This window comes from Anabrus simplex, chromosome 1 (genome assembly GCF_040414725.1).
Source record: "Anabrus simplex isolate iqAnaSimp1 chromosome 1, ASM4041472v1, whole genome shotgun sequence".
Lineage (NCBI taxonomy): Eukaryota > Metazoa > Arthropoda > Insecta > Orthoptera > Tettigoniidae > Anabrus > Anabrus simplex.
This window is the reverse complement of record NC_090265.1, coordinates 510,472,334-510,478,363: the sequence shown is the minus strand read 5'-3', so window position 1 is coordinate 510,478,363 and position 6,030 is coordinate 510,472,334.

Genomic DNA, 6,030 nt, shown 5'->3' with positions numbered 1-6,030 from the left:
CGACTGCATTTGTTTGTAAATAACAAGTGGACATGTGTGTACGATATTGTTCTCTCTTATGTATTTCATGTGATAATGAATAATATAAATAAAAATATATAAAAATATAATATAAATGCCCGTGTGGGGATTTACCGGTTACCTCCATCGGGCGCGTCCCATTGGAATTGGGGAAGCTCGCTGGCTCTGCCGCCAGCAGAGTCAGAGGGTAGTAGGGAAATAAAATACCACCGTGAAAAAAAAAAAAACTGGTCCCTTGCCAGGGTTATGGCGAAGACTGGTAAATGACCAGAAGCCAGACAACATCTTGAGGCAACCTCTAGGGCTAACAACCCTAGTTGTAAAAGGATGGGTACCCGTCCAAAGCAAAGTCAAGTCAAAAAGCATGATGGCACAACATTTCAAGAAACATACCCCAGGGGGTAAATCTTTGGATAAATCCCTCGTCGTGAACGCCACGGCGCACGAGTCTCGTTCGGATTCTGGGGGAGACTCGACATCATGCAAGAGACGAGTCGGAGCGTCTCGGTGTACCCCGAAGAGTCAAAAACTCAGGCCAAAATCTACAACCTTTCTAGCAACTTTCAACATTAATTCACTTACACAAACTGGCAAGCTGAAAACCCTCGCCAAAGCTCTTCACGAAAATCAGATATCCATAATGGCCCTACAGGAAACAAGGTACCCAGATGAAGAGATTTTTGAATCCGAAGGCTACCGATTTTTCAAGAGCAAAGCGCAAAGAGGAATCCTCAATGGAGCTGTGATACTTGGAACTGCGTTTGCTGTTAGAACCAAGATCCTTAAATCGGTTGCAAATTTCGAACCTGTGAATGACAGATTGTCTATACTCACAATTAAATGCGCGAACAAAACCTACGCCCTAGTTAACGCACATGCTCCTACAAACGATAAGAACAAGTCTGATCCAGACGAAGTTGATAATTTCTGGGACCTACTGGATGAAAAATTAAACAAAATCCCCAAACACCATGTCAAGCTTCTTTTGGGTGACTTCAATGCCCAACTAGGTCGTGAACAGAAGTACAAGAAAGTTATAGGAAATTACCCTGCTCACAAAAGAACCAATCCCAGTGGCAAAAGACTGGTGTCCATTTGCGAAAATCACAACCTGCAGGTCATGTCAACCCACTTTCCCCATCTACCCAGAAAGCAAATGACTTGGTGTTCTCCCGTCCAAGCTCTCGGAGAGTTCCAAATTGATCATGTTGCAATCTCCAGGAGAAACAGCCCTGAGATTATGAATGTCAAGGTAAAGAAAGGCATCAATGTGGCCTCAGATCATTATGTGAGAATAATCGTAGTAGTGCTTCTATGGAGTAACTTACGTAACGTAGTTGCGCCTCGAAATAACCCTATGTGTCAAGTTTTTTCGCTTTAGTACTGTTCCATACCACGTATTTCATTCAGTGAAAGACCCCTTCGGTAGGTAGGCTAAGTACTCAGACCTTCTGAGCACAGGTTGGCTCAGAGCGGAGGTGTTTGCTAAAGTGCGTTAACATCGTATTGGGTACTTCGTAGATTTACCGGCGCATAAAAGATCGCTTACGGAACATTTCCTCACCTCAGAGCCCCGAAATCTGTAAAAGAACAAGGGTGCTTTGAAAAAGTAAGTTAATAACAGCTCTCACGATTGACATATCCCCCCCCCCCCCCCCTCGTGTTCGAATTTTCCATCAGGACCGAAGTAGAGACCCCATCTCTATTATGCAGGTATTGGATGGTGCGTTTGTTGATGTCTCTTATCAAATTCAAACCAATTCCCGCAAACACAAGGAAGACAACCAAACAGATCACACGCTTCGACAATGATAAACTTCGGCAAAGGGTCGAGGAGTTCCAGGAGAAGGCTAGACCAAATGACTGTGACTTTAACAACGCCAAAAGTCTCCTTGTTGAGGCCGCCAAAGACGTTGCAGAAATCAAGAGAAGCAAAAAGCATGCCTGGTGGAATAGTACCTGCGAATCAGTCCTCCGAGAAAGACTCAATGCGTGGAAACAGTACTACTCTACGAAATCAGAAAATGATTGGGAAACCTACAAAACCCAACGTGCCCAAGCAGCTAGGGTGTTCAGAACTGAGAAACGTAAATACGAACAATCTCTCATTGAAAAGATAGAACAAAACTTTAGGAAGAATGAAAGCAGCGAGTACTACAGAGCCTTCAAACGCAAACTCACTGGCTATAAACCACCATCTCTATGCTTTGAGCGAAAGGACGGCACACTGGTGACGTCAAATGAAGAAAATTGCAGCATTCTGGCAGATTACTTCAAGAATTTACTTAATTGCTCTAAACCGCAAAGCGCCATTGAGACCAAGGAACCCTTACTCAAGTACCTAGATTCCAGACCACCCGACAGAGATGAAATCAAGCGCCACATTGCCCGTCTCAAAAATAACAAAGCGCCGGTGGAAGACTCAGTAGTAGCAGAACTATGGAAATATGCCCCAGAGGAATCACTTGATATCTTCCAAAAGAAAACAGAAGAAATTTGGAACAAGGAGACCCTACCCGAAGATTGGAAAATAGCTTTGATCCATCCACTACACAAAAAAGGCAGCATGAAGAACATCAACAACTACCCGTGACTTACAAAATTCTATCACTTGCCATCCTGGAGCGTTTGGAAGCACAAGTCGAACATCAAATAGGTGAATACCAAGGAGGGTTCAGAAGAAGTCCTGCTAAACATCTTAAATGAATTTGGAGTTGATTTGAAATTGCTGGCATTAATTAGAGCCACCCTGACCGATACAAAAAAAAAAAAAAGGTGAAGTTCCACGGATGTCTCTTGAATTTTTTGACATCAAAACAGGAGTCCGACAAGGTGATGGGCTATCCCCGATACTCTTCAACTGTGTTCTTGAAAAGATCATCAGAACCTGGCGGATGAGATTACAGGAAACCAACTACAGTCCATTGAGAATAGGAACCAAATCCAAGGGGATCGCAACAGACTGCTTAGCATTTGCCGATGATATTGCTGTTCTCTCAAACGACATAGAAACCGCTAGAGCTCAAGTTGAAATTTTAAAGGAAATTGCGGAACAAACTGGTTTGCAGATATCGTTTGAGAAAACAGAAGTAATGACTAACATCAAAGAGGCTCCACCAAAACTCCATACAAAATACGGGGACATCACCCGAGTAGACAAATTCAAATACCTGGGTGAGATCATCATGAAAAATGGACTGGACAAAGAAACACTTCAGGAGCGAGTACGCAAACTGGAAATAGCCTACCAAACATCCCGCACAATCTACAACAAAAAATGCCTTTCCCAAAACACCAAGATACGTCACTATGAAACAGTTCTGAAGCCAGTAGTTCTATATGCAGCCAAAACCCTGTCTCTAAATGCCAACAAAGGACTCCTTGAAGAACTGGAGGAAAGAGAACGCAAAATTGTGAGAGGAATCTTGGGATCAAAGTACAGAAATGGAATCCATCAAAAGAGATCTAACAAGAAAGTCTACAGCAAAATAGAGAAAATTACCGACACAATCAGAAAAAGACGGGCACGATTTTACGGTCATCTGAAAAGAATGGACGGAAGAAAGTTAACTAAAGAAATCTTTCACTTTTTTGATTCAAACCCCAAAACCACAATTCCCTGGTTTAGAAATACCAAAGAAGACCTGCAATTGCTACATATCTCAGCTGAAGACGCCCTTAACAGAGATCTCTTCCGCAAGAAAATATTGACGAACGGGGTAAACCGAGACGAGCAACCGAAGAGAAGACACGGTGCCTCTTGGACAGAGGAGCGTAAGCAGGCCCACTCACAAAGAATGAGGGAAATTTGGGCTCTAAAGAAGGCCAAGTTCAGTGTCAAATGCAACAAGACTTAACGTGGTCCTTGATGGCCCCAGCGAATTATATATATATATAATATAAATGTGCGTAAAACTTTCCCAAAAGTCGGCTTTAGTCTATAAGCTCAGTAAAATTATTTCTAAGTACGGAACAACCCCAAAATCAAACATCGGCAGACTTGTGGTTGCCATGACTTAGTAACCGAGCTTCTCAGCGCGCGCTCCCACTAACTCCAAACACACTTTCGCTTTTATTTTACCGTAAGCGCTCAGTGGCAGTCAGTCTCATGTTCCTAGCGTGCCACGTGTAAACATGAATTCAACAAAGCGTTTGCGATCTTTTACTGTAAGTGAAAAACTGAAAGTTATAAAGGAAGCTGAAATTATCGGAAATCCTGCTGCCGGTAAGAAATACGATGTAGATGAATCTTCTATTAGAGATTGGAGAAAGAAGAAGAAAGATTTTCTTTTAAACAGTAGTGATGATCATAGAGCTTTCCATGAGCAGAGTGCACAGTTTCCTGAAATTGAAGAATAGTGTACAAATACATAACAGAAAGGCAGGAATTGGGATAAGGTGTCTCTACTGAAATGTACCAATTAAAAGCATTAAAAATTGCAAAATAACTTTCTACGCCAGAGTTTAAAGCAAGCCGAGGGTGGATCAAAAATTTCTGTAAGAAGAATGGACTGAACATTAGAAGGCGTACCATAATTTCACAGCATGTTCTTACTGTCTCTGAAGAAAAACTGTTTTCCTTCCAGCGCCATATAATTTGGTTGCAAAAGAAAAATTTGTATCTGCTTTCCCAAACTGGAAACGCAGATCAGACGCCCGTCTATTTTGAAATGCCACTGGACAGTACTGTGAGTGTTAAGGGGTCAAAAAGTGTTACCATCTGAACAAGTGGTAATGAAAACAGGTGTACAGTAATGTTATGTATACTTGCTGATGGAACTAAACTTCTACCATACATTGTTTTGAAGAGAGTGATGCTTCCAAAATAAAATCTACCAGCTGGTGTTATCATCAAAACTCAGGACTCCAGTTGGATTGACAGTCTACTGTACTAGTGGAAGACTGGCTGAAATGTGTTTGGCAATATCGCCCTAGTGCATTGCTTGGACAGAAAAGCTTGCTTGTTATGGACAGCGGCTGCAGTCACACAAAAGAAGCTGTGAAGAAGCAAACCAAGGATGCAAAAAATGATCTAGCAATCATTCCGGGCGGACTGACGTCCATGTTACAGCCATTGGATGTCTGTGTAAACCATCTCTTAAAAGCAGCCTTGAAACAGCTGTATACCAAGTGGGTGGTGGCTGACGATCATGAACTGATGCCAACTGGTCGTATTAAGTGCCCAGAAGTTCAATTGCTTTATTCGTGGGTAAAGATGGCGTGGGATCATATCTCTGGTGACCTTGCCTGGAAGAGTTTCCAGAAGTGCAGTATTTCAATGCTATGGATGGCAGCGAAGAATAGTTGTGTAGAAAAGTGATGGTTTAAGTGATAGCGAAAGCTCCAAAGTTGATACTTCTGATGATGAAGTGTTGCTATCATTCTGTGATTGATAACATTTTCTGTGTGTGTTTTAAATAATTTATTGGATATTATTTCAAGGACACTTAAAAACTGTTTGAAACTATTTTAAATTCATGAAGCATACATAGTGAAATGACATTCTTGGTCTGTAGCAAATATTGTAAATAAATTGAGTGAAACATTTTTTAAAATTTTGTCCTTTAAAATATAGAGTGTGGGTCTTATTCAGGGGCAGGTGGTACTTGGGATTATACAGTATTTGAACCGTCAAAAATAAATGTAATTAATTTAATATTGATAAAATATTTTGGTCAAGTTCTACCTGACAGCACTTTGCCCAGTGTAATCAGATGTAGTCAGTAACAACCAAATAACAAAATATATTAATTACATAGTTTTAAATTTTCTGTGCTAAGGTGAGAAATGATAATTTGGAGAAACAAGCATCTTAACCTCAGTCTTTACTTCATGATGATTGTCCTACAAACGAAGCACATCGAGAGTGTGAAACTGAATGTACGATTCATCAATCATCACTGATTTGCATTAAGAGCCATCACCCAGGTTGCAGACTCCCTATCACTTGTTTACCTTGTCTTTTCTTAAATGATTTCAAAGAAGTTGAAAATGTATCAAACATCTCCT